We start from the raw sequence: 16,274 nt of genomic DNA, 5'->3' as shown, positions 1-16,274 counted from the left end.
TAACGACACCGTCTATAAGAGAATACCAAATAGATTCGGATTTTATATGAGATCGTTAATAAGAATATATTAACGACACCTTGATATAAAAGAATACCAAATAGCTAAGGATTTATGAATCAACCCTCCAAAACCGGTGAACACATTAGCATATAAGCATGTAAGTATAGAACACCATATCGAGCATTTATTAAAGTAAAATATACAATAAAGTTTGTGGTTTAAGACTCAAGTATAAAGCATTTAGTTTGAATATATATGCAATATCACCCAAAAACGAAAGATGAAAAACGGGGAATGAAAGTACTCACCTTTCAAGTATAAAACTTGATCGGCAAAAGACGAGAAAATTGGAAGGACGGAGTTTAATGAACAAAGCCTAAATAAAAAGGAAAAGCCTTGAATTAGAAATGTTGTTTTAGGAAAACTTTAAAATACAAGATAAGAAATGTAAACAATTAAAGTTTAAGGTTTAAAATGTAAATATTGAAGAAATTTATAACAATAGTCCTTTATAATATAAGTTTGCTTGAAACCGGGTTAAAGCATCTAACCTTAATATTTACTCAACCTATGTTAAGTAATAAGGTTGGTAAAAAGGCAAGAATGCAAGTCCCTTTATAATATAGATACTAAAACGGGTTTTAACGAGTGTTCGGGTTGTTGGTTCGGGTCTTGATAATTGGTCAAACCCCAAGTCAACTTTCCAAAATAATAAATGTTATGAGATAACTCAATAAAATGTAATAAGACTTAGCCAAGTATGTAGTTCTATTGTTTTAGAACTAACAACGTCCGTTAAGCGAGTGTTCGGTTTTGTCGGTCCAAGCTTTGTTATGAGATCAAGTTGGATCCAACATTTCCAAGTACTTAAGAAAATAATTAAAATCAGTTCCTAAATTTTTTTTTAAAGATTTATACAAGTCTTGATAGCTAAAAACACACTTGTGTGTCTTAAGCGAGTGAAAATCGGTTTAGTTCGGTTTGGTTCGGTTTCCATCTCACAATAAGTTCATTGATGGTTTCCACATGTACAAATATCAAGGAACTTGTATAATAATTTAAAATGAAGATACTTAAGTTTTACAACCAAAAAGTTAACAATAAATTCTTTAAACGAAAGTTCGATTTTCGGTTTGGATCTTGTTTCGGGTTAAGACCGAGGTAAGATTCTACAAACCTATAACCATAGAACTTAAATAAATGATTTTAGAAACTTAAATCTAATAATAAGCATGTTTAAACAATTATTTAACAAAGCTAGTAAACAAAGTTCGATTTACGGTTTGGAGCTATTTATGGTTAAACCGAGGCTAGTCTCATCAAACCCATAACCATGGAACTCAATAAATAAGAAAGATGAGTAGAAGTTAAGCATGGTTAGTAAGCAATAATAAAGTTAGATGGTTAGATAGTTAGATATATATCAAGGACCATGAAAGTCCTCCATGAAACCTTGCCTTACGAGGCCCGACACTGCACCGATCGAGACCGGAGAAATGACCACCAAAGGTAACAAGGGGTGTATATTATATATGTGTTGTATAACAAGCTTCTAGTATTAATAAGAGTTAGTAAGTTACTTAAAATGCAAAACTTTATCAGTTTGACTTTTGAAAGTCAAACCTTCAAGAACAATGAAAAACAACCTTAAAGAGCCTTGAATTTGAGTGAGGGAATGATTTATGAGCAGGGATTAAAGTGGGAGAGGGCCTTGTATTTATAGGATAAGCTTAAATGGGTTAAACAGGTGATTTAGGGGGTAAAAACCGGATTTTGGATAATAGAACCAACAACAAAACACAATTCTGCAGGTCTGGTTTGGTGGGGATCGCGATACGCGACCAACGATGGTCTCCCCCCATCGCGCTGGCCAGGAAATCCAAACTTTGAAAATTGACAGTTTTGGCCCCCGAAGTTCGTTTTAAGTGTTTTTAACACGTTTTAAGGACCGAAAAAGATGCTTTTGAGACCCAACAAGTGTAAAACAATATTGTAACATAAAATCCATCATTTTGAATATATAATAAGTTTCGGTTTACAAAACGGGTCGGTTTACATAATAAACGATTACAAAACGAATACAATTTGGACCCGAATTTGACGAATGTCACACCAGCCCTGCTCCAGCAGCCAGCCCGGGTTAGTTGTTTATTTGTTTACTTGTTTAGTACTTTAGTTTTATTGTTTATAGTTTATTGATTGTTTAGTACTTTAGGGTTAGTTGTTCCTTATTTCATGTTTTGATTGTTTATAGGTTATTGAATTTTGTCGATTTGTTGTTTATCAGTTTATGTCAACAGTAAGTTTGATTGTTTGAACTTTGAATGTTTTAGATTTTCAGTTAATAATCAGTTTGTTTGTTACTTCATTGCATTTCGTTTAGGTATTTAAATTAGATTATTTTACTACAATATTTATGTTTTGTGTATTGAAATTACTATTATTATCGTATGATTTACTTTTTTTTATGAGTTATCGAGTTTATATTTTACTTAAGTCCTTAGGCCCGAATTTAGACTTGCCTTTGGCCCAATTTTTTTTTTAGCGTTTCTCGGAGCCGGCCCTGGTTTGCTCTTTGAATTAAGAAAAAATTACAAAATTTGTCCTTTTGAATTACATAGATTATGGAATGGGTCCTTTATCAAAAATAGTTTCACTCTTTGTCCTTTATTTGGATGTTTGCCATGGTTTTTGTCCTTTAAGCTAACACCTGTTAACTTATCCCGTTAAACAACCCCATGTGCATAAAACATGATGGGCATATTTGTCTTTTCCCCTACCTATTCTCTTTTCCTCCTCCTCACATGTTAAACTTCAAACAATAATCATTAACACCCATTATACATCAGAGAAACCCTAATTCCCAAATTAATCCCGACGATTTCGTGTGATCTGAAGCCATGGATGACTACGAACTAAAACTGTTCACAATTCGAGCCGAGTCGAGCCAGGGTGGTTTCGAGCTTGGGCTTGAAATTAAACGAGGCATCTCAGCTAAGGCTCTAGCTTGATTTTGAAGCTAAACGAGATTTAAATCAAGCCAACGAGCCGAGCCATGATCGAGCCGAGCCTAGGTCGAGCCGAGCTTGGTTACAAAAATGAGCCAACTCAAATCAGAATGTTTCAAATCAAGTTTATTTAGCTAGTTTTATTCGAGCTTTTATCGAGCGAGCCATGAGCCCGAGCTTCGAGCCTCGAGCTTTTTGAACAGCCCTACTACGAACTGCCAATATTAGTTTAATATTTATGATAATAATAATAATAATAATAATAATAATAATAATAATAATAATAATAATAACGAGATCTGAACGGAATTGTAACAAACTGTAACAAAATCAAACGAACGAGCAATAACAATAATATGTTACGTGCATCTGTTATCCCGCTCTTGGGCGAATTATCATCAACAACCTCACAACCATCTACCATCAATATTTGCAAACTCCTCAACCGCGGCTGCCGAAACATTCTCGTCGGCAAACTTCAATTTCTCCATATGTTCCACCACTTTCTGAAGCTCTAGAGTGACATCAGTGATTGAGAAAAACGTCTGCATATGTAGGATCGGGATCCAATTCAACCTGCGTCGATGTATAGCCGCAAACACCGATTCGTACTCGGTTCGTCCGCCTTCAAACGACCATAAATGACCGCACAAAGCGTCAATGATCGCGTTTGCGGCCGCAAACTCGCCTCGGAACCATGAGATTATCGCGTCCTTTGCAAATGCCTCCGGCATCATCACCGGCACTTGATTTGGTCGTAGTCATCCATGGCTTCAGATCACACGAAATCATCAGGATTAATTTGGGAATTAGGGTTTCTCTGATGTATAAAGGGTGTTAATAATTATTGTTTGAAGTTTAACAGGCGAGGAGGAGGAAAAAAGAAGGGGCAGGGGAAAAGACAAATATGCCCATCATGTTTTATTCACATGAGGCTGTTTAACGGGATAAGTTAACGGGTGTTAGCTTAAAGGACAAAAACCATGACAAACATCTAAATAAAGGACAAAGAGTGAAACTATTTTTGATAAATGACCCATTCCATAATCTATGTAATTTAAAAGTACAAAATTTGTAATTTTTTCTTGAAATAAAAACTGATTCAGAACTTGCCCTTTGAAATTAATAACTTGAATACGGCTCCTATATCGGCTTCTTGGACCGGGTATGGGATTTATTTTTCGCGGGTATGGTGAAGTATGAGATTGGTGATACCCGGTCCGCCTGAATCATGAACCCAAATTTTAATTTTATATTTTCTAAACCCTTTTCTAGTATATACTTCATAATACTTCATTTTTGCTGATATGGTAAAAAAACAATTGCAAATGGTAATCAAAAGTCCTAAATCTATACTGTTAGTCTGTTCCAGTTGTAGTGAATTCATTGTTCCTAAAGTAAACTAATTTTGTCCAAAAGTTAGTCCTAAAAGTAAATTCTCATATTGAGAAATAACAATTTTACTGTAAAGGTTAAAACATTACTAAATAAAATTATGGTGTACGTTACACTTAACCACCCAGTACAGAAATAACAATTTTATAATGCAATGTAGCATTATATTTTTATATGTAATAGTTGATCTAGCATTATAAATAAAATGTATACATTAGTTGGCAAAAATGTATACTTAAAATCCTAACGGAAATTTTCTTAAGAAACTAATAGGTATACCCCACACCGGCATGCGGGTATGCCCAATACGGGACGGGTAGTTACCCACATATACCTGACGGAATATGGGCCGGGTATAGAAAATGATTTTACAACCAAGTATCCAACCCATTATCATCCCTACAAGAAACTATCACATTGTGAATTGCAGCACGTATTCTCTGGTTGCATGTAAGAATAATAAATATTTGGGAAAATCACCAAAACAACCATGGTTCCACGATTATTTACTGAAATAAATATGGAAAGTCTCCAAAACCTAGAGACTTCACAAAAATTAAGAACCTCAAAACTTGACACATAGGTGAAGCGTCTAGCTAGACTTTAGGGGAACGTCTAGCGGATATGCAACTCATTTTTCCGGCGAGCAAGTCTTAGAAGGAGGATGATTGGCGTTAGTGGACTTTAAAAATAGAACCCGATAAATAAATCAAACCCCAAAATCAAGATCAGGTCTTAATGAAGGAGGTGGACCTGGTGGTGAAACGTGGCCATACTAGGTGTTGAAATTGAAACCACCCTCAAATATATATATATATATATGTATGTATATAATCAGAATTATAAGAGAACCTTTTTGAAATTGAGAACTATGAGAACTATTTTGGATCACAAAAAACTCAAAAATAAAAAAAAACATAAAATAAAAAAAAACACAAAAATAAAAAAAGTATAAAAACCAAAATTCTTATTTTATCATCCCAGTTTCATAAAAAAAACTCGATTTAGCTAAATTATATACACATATGTATAATATATACATATATGTATATTTACATATTGTTTTTGTACACATGTGTATAATTTAAGATAAATGATACTGTACATATGTGTATATTACGTAACTAAAGATTATATAAAATTATATGTGTATAATACGAAGTTTTTTTTTGTATTTTTTATTTTTAATGAAACCGGAATGACATATAAGAATTTTGGTTTTTTTACTTTTTAAAATTTTTTGTTATTTTTTGTTTTATGATTTTTTTAAATATTTTTTAAAGGTGTTTTTAATGGTCCAAAATGGTTCTCAAAGTTCTCAATTTGCAAAGGGTTCTCTTAGGATCCTTACCCTATATATATATATACTATTTATATATATACTATATATAAAGCGTGAGTGAGAGATCTCTTAAATTTTAAGATGTATCAAACTCAATGCTTTATGTACAACACACAATGCATCAAAAATATAAAAATTAAGAGTAATTAAATATTTTCATTCCTTTAAAATATACTTATAACTTTAGTCCCTCAACTTTACTAATTTTTTTTTTGTAAATTTAGATAATAGTTACACATATGCGCCTAATTTAAATTCAACTACCGCTCGACTTTTAATGGCTATATCTTTTCACACGTTAATATTTTTCTTAAAATAACTACATCATAAAAACGAGTATTTCATACTCTTTAATTTGAGTATGGTATTGTTATAGTTTTTTTGTTTTAAAAAGTTAACATGTTACGCGATTACCGTGTAGAACTGGAAACAAGTCGAGTCGGGTGAGCTTGGGTCATTTGTAAAAGTGGATTAGAGTCAGAACAAGTTGATACAAAAAAAATGGTTAATTTGGTTCGGGTTCGAGTAGATAGGTGCCGGGTCAGACCGATGTCGAGTCGGAACGGATTTAGGGCAAAAACGGGTTGGTTTACAAAAGTGATTTATTTCAAAATTACTGTATATTTCGGGTTTGTGTCTTGATTTTCGTCACCGGTTACACAGATGTCGTTGGTTACATGTACCGGGACCGATAAACGCGTGTTTAGCGCCACGTAACGCACATAACAAAATCTTGGTAAGCGCTCAACATAGCACCCTGCACCGGTAATCGTTATGAATTACATGCGTGGTGTTGGTTAAACATGTTTTAATGTCAGTAACATGCATTCTGGGCCGGTTACGCGTGTTCAATCTTTGATTACACGTAACTGGATTTGCACGAGTTACGTGTCAAATTTCAGGCTACGTGCACACTGTCATCTGTTGACGTATGTAGTGACACATACTATACGTTCAATATCGAGTTACGTGCACACCCCGCTGCATTGCGCGGGCACTCAGCTAGTATATATATATATATATACTATTTATATTTAAAATTAAAAAATAGATTTCTAATGACCCAAAAGCTCTCATGTGCATGTGCATAGCACATGTATGACCGTATTTAACAGAAAAAACTAACACCCATTTGTGAAAAGGATGAAATGTGCAAACTTTTTAAAGCATAAAGGAACCCGTTGTAATAACCTTAGTCAAAGGGCACGACCTGAAATTTGATTAAAAAAAAGGAAAGGAAAAAATCAATTCACTGTAAAAAATGTGAATATGTTATTAGAGTTGGTTATTAAGCATGTTTTATTATCAGGACATAATAGAGAGATAAGTTGGGGGCTATTTGGATAACAGAAGTAAGATAGAAGGGTTAGCAGCGACAAGGAGTGAAAGCTTGAGGGTTCTTGTTCATAATTTGCTCATTCTGCAGCTATTTTATATAATTTACTATAAAACGATTACAATAAAGTGGCACGCAGTTTCTTCTGTTATCCAACACGGTCAGTTTCTTCGATTCCTATCTGAGCTCACCCGGTACTCTCATTAATTATATTATTGAGCATGCCTTTTGAACTAAACATTATATTCGAATCAAGATACTAATAAAAAAAATTGGATCTTATATTCTTTGATAACAAAAAGAATTTTAAAACTTTATAATTGATATATAGATGAGTATATTGATCTCATATGTTTAGGAACAGAAAGGATACTGCCATTGTTGTTCTCATATGTTCTACCAAGGAATCACTGTTAAGTTATTTATATGTAGCAAGTTGATACGTCGGTAACGAGCCCTGTGTCTGAAAAAAACATTGAAAGTATTGGCTCTATTTGTTCATGTTTTTGGTTGATACTTGTTATAAGTCAGATTTACAATCACACCAAATGCTAGTATATATATCGAATTTTGTCACACACAAAAAGTTTAACCAAATGTATAACCATTTTTGTAAAAGTGTGTACAATTTTTTATATGTTCTTCTGTATAATCTTATTCATTGGATGAATTTTTTCTTGTTATGTTAATACAAGAGTTTAGGATCCTACAATTTGTATAATACTGTGAGTTTCCAATCTGGTGTTGGTAAATTCCTAATTGTATTTCTTGATTTGTGGTTACAAATTTTTCATTAAGGTCAAGTTAATTCTGATTGTTGTTGACAAACATCAATGGTTTTGCTGCTAGTACAAACACAACTAGGTATTTGTAGTAATTTGTCTGATAGAATGTAAAGAAAATCCTTTTTTCTTCATAATTCCTACTAAAACATTGTGCTATGTATGATATTCAAAGAGGATGACATTAACAGATTATCTATAAACTAAGTAACTCAAAACTTGATCAAAATCTAAACTTTGATTTTAGGTAACTTTGTACGACTTACAAGAAGAAACGAGTTATACTTACAAACACCAAAAGTTCAAAATACTGTGGAAACATAATAAGGTTATTGTAGCATCTATAAACAGCCCATCCCGGCAGTCGAAACTCATATAGCTTCCTATATCAACATACTCATTTGAGCAATCAAGATTCAATCGAGCACCAATTTTGATACAAACAGATTATGTTGCTGCTAATTTTTCATAACTAGCTAGAACTTGATCTCATACTCAGATACAAGCTTTGCATATGAGGATAGTTTATCTTCCAGCAACTTTGTTGGAGAACCATATTCTTCAATCAGACCTGCATATACCAAACAAAAGTAGTTTATTTAGATCAACACTTCAACCCCAAAGATGACATAAACGGCACTAAAGTTAATAAACAAACCTTGTTCTAGAACCAAAACCATGTCACTATCGCGCGATCATTATGACAGTGGAGTTGGTAAAGTGTTTCCTGAGTGTTTGCTGAATCATTCCGTCAGTTGCAGTGTCGACTGATGCGGTAGCCTCGTCAAGTACTAAGACTTTGGTCTTTTTAAGTAGCACACGCCCGAGACACACTAGCTGCCTTTGACCCACACTCCAGTTCTCTCCATTCTCGGTAACTATTAAGTTTAGTTTTTATGTAAACTATTAAAGAAGTATAACCCAAATGGACTTATATATTGAAGGCTATGTGCTGGTAAATATAAAAAAGGTAATTGATGCAAAGACTATGAGCCATACCTGGTGAGTCAAGCTTCCTTTCCTTATTCCTCACTTCATCTCCAAGTTGGCACTTATCAAGAGCCTGAATTAACAAATATTGTTAGATTATCTATTCTAGCACCATAATAGTTTGAATGCATTCAGGTTGATATTTTGTAATTTAGCTACCTCCCAAATTTGATCATCTGTGTACTCTTCGAGGGGATCCAAGTTACTTCGAATAGTTCCTTCAAACATGGTTGGATCTTGAGGAATTATGCTCAATCGTGAACAAAGGTCATGAAGTCCTATCACTGATATATTAACTCCATCTATGAGAATATGTCCACCTGTGGGTTCCACAAGACGGATAGTGTTTGTATTAGAGTCGACTTCCTGCTGCCAGTTCTTCCTACAATTCCAGTTTTCTTTTCTCCACTGAAAGTGCACGTAAGACCTCGCAACACAAGTGGCATGTGTCTTGCATACCGAACCTTATCAAAAGAGACCATTAAATTAAATTTTAGTGCGAGAAAGACTGAACACCAGACCAAAAGTTTATAGATCAAAGAAAAATATGACTAACAGGTGTTTGATTGAGGTACCTGCAGATGGCGTATATAACCTTTTCCCTTTGATGGCCACTGATCAGCAGGCCTATTGGATTCTATAACGAGAGGAGGTTCACTCAGGACGGAAGAATACTGAAATATTAACTGAAATAATTTTGTTTTCGAGGTCGGTTAATATCCATACTACCCAACCTTGTAAGTTGTTCAGAATAAGCCCATAAATAACAGCCAATCCAGCAATACCTTGTTAACGGTAGAAATCAAAGGTCACATCAGTCATATATACTTTAACCTTCACTATCAATTAAAGCACTTTGTAAGAAGAAGAAAGCAGACTTACTTGGATCAAACGTTCCCTCTGGGATAGAAATCAAGAAAATCAAAAACACAGCAAACGTAAGCAAAGACAGCATATCCAAACGTATGCCCAACCATTCCATTGCCCCAGCAGTATGAAATGTCGGCCTTGAGTCATTTAGTTCCAGATTTGTGTCCTGGAATCTGGCTTGTTGATCAAAGCTTCTAATGGTTGCTGATCCTGATATTGTTTCAGCAAAATTCTGTATCACGGGACCTTTGCAAACCCCACCTAGCCGGACGATTTCTCTTGCTGATGGCAAGTAGTATTGCTGTAACCAGATGTATATTCCCGCAACAGGAACAAATATTAAGATCACTTGCCAAGCACATTGTGACATAACAACAATGATGCCAAGAAGTTGAATGATTGCAAACATAAAAGATGCAACTTGGTTAGGAATTTGCAAGTCCACTGCACTTTGGTCTGTAGATGCCTATAAATAATAAGGACAAAAATTAAAACTTAATTAACAAATGACTATTTAGTTTGTTGTAGGGTGAAGACATTTTCTTACTCTATTTAGTATTCGTCCGCTTGGAGTTGAGTCAAAGAAAGACATGGGTGACCGGAAAATGGCCAAGTGCATTTGGTGGAAGAGAATAGTGGCGGCTTTATATGCAACAGTTGCAATAAGCAAGTCTCTTGCAAGTACGCATAAAGCACATCCAGCTGCTAAAGCTACATAAACAATGATCATGGTCGAGCCGGTAACAGGGGCGCGCTGGATCACTTGCTGACACTGGGGATGCCCAAGTCATCCAGTAACTGCTTCCAGTTTGAAGTATTTCTATGAGGATTACTGCCAATATTATAAATGGTACAAGTCCCCCACCGTAAGCTGTTGTTATGTATTTCCAGTAGATTGAGAAACTGACTCTTCCTTTTTCTCGTTCTTCTTCTTGAACAAGTTGCACTTTTAAACCCGGGGTATCGTCTGGTTTACCATTTTGACCATCCTTTTTGTTCGTATTAGAAGTACATGTTTGTTCTTGAAAGGATGTGCCTATATTATCAATGGCTGATAATGCTTCTTTATGTGCACCTACAAGGTCCATAAAGTCGCTTCCAGAATTGAGAATGTCACTGTACTTTCCGGCTTGTGTGATCCTACCACCTCTCAGCACCTATTTGTAATGTTATATATATAAGTTCTTAACTTTTTTAGAGTTCTTAAATGATACTAACCCTATATATATATATATATATATATATATATATATATATATAGTGAGAACTGTGAACAAATGCATGCTCATATGTACAAACTAGATGAAAATCATAGAATTAGTTAACTAACCAGGATGAGATCTGCAACAGGTAAGAACTCTACTTGATGCGTGATGTAAATCACAGTCTTCAAGTCCAAAAATTCTAGCATGCATTCCTGTCATTGGAGAAAAGAAAGACAAAATGCACATTCAAACAAGAAGGCAAACAAACATACCTATTATAATACGCTAAACGTGTGCGCACGCGCACACACACACAAAACTGCTTACTTTGAACAAATGAATTCCTGTATGGGCATCAACTGCGCTAAACGGATCATCAAAAAGATAAATATCAGCATCTTGATAAAGAGCCCGAGCAATTTGTATCCTCTGCTATTGACCCCCGCTCAGATTGATCCCTTGCTCCCCAATTACCGTTTGATCACCAAACGAAAGAATTTCGAGATCTTTCTTTAAAGAACACGCTTCTAGCACCTTCTCATACCTCTCTCTATCCATCTCCTTACCAAAAAAGGAATTATCTTCAATCGTTCCACTCTGTATCCATGGAGATTGAGTAACATATGCCTTTGACCCTTCAACTTTCACGCTTCCTGATATCTTTGACATCTCACCTAATATACAAGACAATAAACTTGACTTCCAGACCCAACGGTCCCACAAACCGCAACCAGCATACCGTGATTCACTATGACGTTTATATCTTTCAAAGTCGGATCAGAAGATGCATCTAAATCCCACAAAAAATAACCATCTATGATTTCAATAGCAGTTTCAGAACTACCTCGCGAAGCCTTGATAATAGCACTAGAATTAATGTCGTTCTGCTGAAGATACGTGACGATTCGATCAAGTGAGACTGATGTCGAGTCAGGAAGATCGTTAATGGCCTGTTGAAGTATCTTGAAAGTTGCAAGTGCAGAAAGCACTTTCCCTGATTCAAGAGGGATGCCAGCAAATAAACATGTTGCAAAAGTGACCACGGCAATAACAATTGGAGCAACCCAGAAAATAAAAGAAGTCATCGATACAGTATACATGTACTTTTTCAATGCACCTTCTTCTTCATCTCTATGTTTGATGATTTTTGACAAAAACAGCATTTCCCAACCTTGAAGTTTGAGAATTCTCATGTTTCTCAAGATTTCATATGTTGATTTCATCCGTTTATCTTTAGATTTCATCAAGTCGTCTTGAAGGTTTTCTTGGATATTTCCGAGTGGAATATTGGCCAGCAACACAAGAACTGTAGTGATTAATGAAGCAATGCCGGCTAGTCCTAAGTTTTTATACAAAAGCCATAACGCAGCCCCAACTTGCACAAAAAGTAGCCAAAAATCATGCATGTACCAAGCGTAATCACCTATTCTTTCTGCATCAATTGCCATGAAGTTGATGATTTCACCACTTGAGTTCCCTTGCGTTGACTGGGCGGAGATGGTTGGACCCTTTTGGTAAATCATGGCAACAATGGCGGACCGCACTCTAATTCCAGCTTGTTGGAGCTTGAAGTACCAATGTCTTTGTGTGAAACACCCTATAATCTTGGAAACAAGGAATGCGGCCACCAAAGCAAAACCTTGGCTCTTGTAATCTCGGTGTCCGTTTAAGTATTCAACAAATGCCTCAATGAGGTAAGGACCGACAAAAGTAGACAATGAAGATGTTAAAGCAAGTAATCCTGTGATTACCACTTCTTTCCACACTACGTACAATAAGGCTTTGGTGAGACGGAATGAAGTGATTTCATCAATCCCATTGCTTAAAGACTTTACCTTGTTTAACAAAACAGGATATACATATCTTGCACTATCAGTACTCGTGAGTTGAGGGAGGTCCTCAAGGTCTAATGTTTTTTTGTTGCCTTTTGCAATCACATAACTCATCCAAGAAAATGTAGCAAACTAAAGAAACTAGCATTTTCATAAGTTGATGCAATTTGACCACTAGAGACACCAGAATTCAAAAGGGGTTCTTCAAGATTATTAGTTTGGGATTCGTCCTCGGTTTTATGGGACAGCCCCACAAAACACAGAAACAAACTCATGATACTAGACACAGAATCAGAGACAACAAACATAGAGATTGAAACATGGGTTCTTTTGTAGTAAACATAGTCTACCACAAGGGAATAACAAGAAACTAAAAAGGAAAATGCCAACCAAACCCTTAAAACAAAAGGGTATTTTCTAGATTCTGGAGACGAATTTGAAATAAGTCTATGCAAATAAACGGAAATAAATAACCAAGCAAGTGTTCCAAGAACAGCATGCAAAAGGGTTACAATCTTTTCATCAGTCCATCCATTTCTATACCAATAAAAATTGTTCAAGAAACACAAAACAAGATTAAAGAGAGAAAGAATAAGAGAACAAAACAGAGTTTGTCTATAAAACTTACACCCACAACTATGTTTCAGAACCAAAGTTTGATCAACTTTGAATCTTTTCCAAACCCAAGAGATTAACATGAAAATCAAGAACAGAAATTGTATGGAAGCCACATACCCATGTAAGACAATAGGATTTAGAAGAGGGTTCGCAGCAGAATTGTAAAACGTACCCATTCTTGAAACACCAAGAATATCAATCTGTATTGTTTATGGAGCAAATGGGTACCGAAAGATGTTCCACTGACTCGTATGACAATGACTTATAAAGCACAAGCTGTGTGCCTGTGTTGGGGTTTGGGTGTGCATTTAATAGTCATTTTCTGTGAGGAAAGGAAGGTGGCGAGACTAAAGGGTCAAATATGGGTTCTTGAAAAATAACTTGGTAGCCAAGAATCAGGAGAGCGAGACAAGAAGTTTGGAGCCAATCTGTGTGGGGTTTCAATTGGTGTATTAAATATTTTCAGTTTGTAATTAGGGAGATTCTTTTAATAAAATATTTGATGTACATTAACAAAGTCTTAACTTTTATAATTTTATATTTCTATGAAATGGCAATATGGCATTTTCTAATTTGTAAGGAAAGTTTGAGTTAAGATTCAGGGATAATATAATACATAAATAAAGGTGATGTAATCGTGCTTCAAAGATAGTACAGAGGGCTTTAGAAATTGTCACTTAGGCTATAAAAGTTATACATTTAGTTGTTTTATTTTTGTACTTCTTTTGTTGTACTTTTTTTAACTGCCTTCCATATATTGGTTACCTTCCACATGGTCTTGCTCTTCATATCGACCTTTCACGCATTGGTTACTTCTGAACTTGTCAATTTAACCCGAAACGTAACATGAAAAAATTCGTACCCGAACTGAAAAACCCAAACCCGAACTGATGTAATTCGGGTTGGTTTTTGGGTTTGATTTATACGTTTCGGGTCAACCCGAAAAACCCTAATAAACTTTTAGTTTTAAAATTAAATATATTTTTAGGTATAACTAGTATTAGCCACTAAAGTTATCAGTTGTTGACCCAAATCGATTGTGTCATTACTATTATGGATCGATTATGTTTTCTGTTTATTACTAATAATATCCGTAATCGAACAACCAAATCACGTTCGATTGAAGAAGATTATGGTTCGAGTTAGTTACTTAGTTTTATTCTTCTTTTGAATTTTTTTGTCAAATTATGTTGGTTTATTATTTGATTATTTGCGTTACAAGCAAAGAAGAATATGTTTTTTAATTTTAGCATTGAAGTTTTTTTTTTTGTTTTTTTTCTAGGATACTTGAAACCCAATTAACCCAACCCGAAAAAACCCGAACCCGAATTACCTAAACCCGAAAAACACATGAGAGATTTGGGTTGGGGTTCGGATTAAGATTTAAAACTTTGAAACCCGAAGAACCCGACCGAAAAAACCCGAAGAACACCCCTAGTTACTTTACAAGTGTAATTTGTAAAGTGAACTAAGCATAAAATCGATAAAAGTTCTGCCACACAGCTTGTTCGGTGGTCGAAAACTCATCTTAATCAAGTGAATCTGGTTGGAGGTTTTAAGGATGTAAGGCCCCGTTATCGGTACCTCACATTTGGATGTTGGATTTACTCATAAACACAGTTCTACATATCAGAGTTAATTAAAACTTTACGCGGAATATAAATCTTTCATAAAACATTACATATCAAATCATAAACATGTCTTAAAACATTCTTATTGTCTTTCGAAATCAAAACACAACTTATAAAACATAGCAGATCTTCAGAGGCCATGCTTTTATTCTTCTGCCATGTGTCCCGCTCACGCCAGCTGTCGCTCCCTACTCACATGCGTGCATACTAAAAGTCAGCTACGCTGAGTGAGTTCTTGTTAATCATAGATCATACAATACATTCACTTACCTTCAATCATGCATCCGAAGATACATAATAATTACTTTACTAATTTACTTTTATTTCATACTTTCATACATACGTACATACTTTATTAAGTTCATACTTTATATTTACTGTCCATTCTATCTCAGATATTATTAGGGTCTGATCCCTTTCTTTTCTATCTCAGATATTATTGGGTCTGATCCCTCTTTCCTTTGTCTATCTCAGATATTATTAGGGTCTGATCCCTTTCTTGTCTATCTCAGATATTATTAGGGTCTGATCCCTTTTTACTTCTCTATCTCAGATATTATTAGGGTCTGATCCCTTTCTTCTCTATCTCAAATATTATTAGGGTCTGATCCCTCTTTCTTCATCTTCGTGCGTACTATCTTTACATACCCATAACATGCATATACTTTCTTTTTATCAATCATACATACTCATATCTTATACGTATATCTAACATACACATTCAACTATCATATACATACCTCCCTTGCCAATACGTGCAATATCCGAAGATCGTTCACGTACCAACAAGCTTTCATCCACATACATAAATAACATATAAATCATACACGGCATACACTTACCATTTAAGGTAAGTGTATTAACTATCACATCGAGTATGCACACAGCCCCGAAAACATAATAAGGAAATGGGGCTAGAAACTCACCTGAATGCGGTTACGTTCACCGTTTATGGTAATCCCTTTCTTGAGCTGTACACGGCTAACTGTATAATATTTACATGTATCAATTAACTATTGCTACTCATATCGTATTTCTATCTTTATATAACCCACAACGAACGGGGTCCGGGGGAAGCGCCCCTGGCAGCGGGGTTCTAGGGGCGGCAGCCCCTAGCGGGGTCCAAGGGGCAGAGCCCCTGGCTGGGGTTAAGCACATTTTCCATTAGGATTTTAATTTATCATTTTAACTCTCCTGAATTGCAAGCGGTCATAATGTAAGCGAACATACGTGTAAGCGAACTTAACCAGTAGCGAACTTAG

The 16,274-nt window shown here is 35.2% G+C and overlaps 1 pseudogene across 1 annotated transcript; it reads right to left on the bottom strand.

Annotated features, from left to right (window-relative positions):
• Nucleotides 1-8,338: 8,338 nt before the first annotated feature.
• On the bottom strand, nucleotides 8,339-13,604 carry LOC143621533 (ABC transporter C family member 3-like; annotated as a pseudogene). The gene is made up of 9 exons (XR_013151537.1): nucleotides 11,259-13,604; nucleotides 11,057-11,143; nucleotides 10,274-10,883; nucleotides 9,739-10,192; nucleotides 9,432-9,641; nucleotides 9,016-9,320; nucleotides 8,866-8,929; nucleotides 8,525-8,744; nucleotides 8,339-8,437 (listed from the first exon to the last, which is right to left on the bottom strand). The product of XR_013151537.1 is annotated as an ABC transporter C family member 3-like (transcript).
• Between the last annotated feature and the right edge of the window lie 2,670 nt (nucleotides 13,605-16,274).

The sequence above is a fragment of the Bidens hawaiensis genome, unplaced genomic scaffold, assembly GCF_021521415.1.
Source record: "Bidens hawaiensis isolate Kalapana, Puna unplaced genomic scaffold, B.hawaiensis_p1.1 tig00002866_1, whole genome shotgun sequence".
Lineage (NCBI taxonomy): Eukaryota > Viridiplantae > Streptophyta > Magnoliopsida > Asterales > Asteraceae > Bidens > Bidens hawaiensis.
Note: the sequence above shows the minus strand (reverse complement) of the source record. Positions and strands in the feature narration are given on the sequence as shown.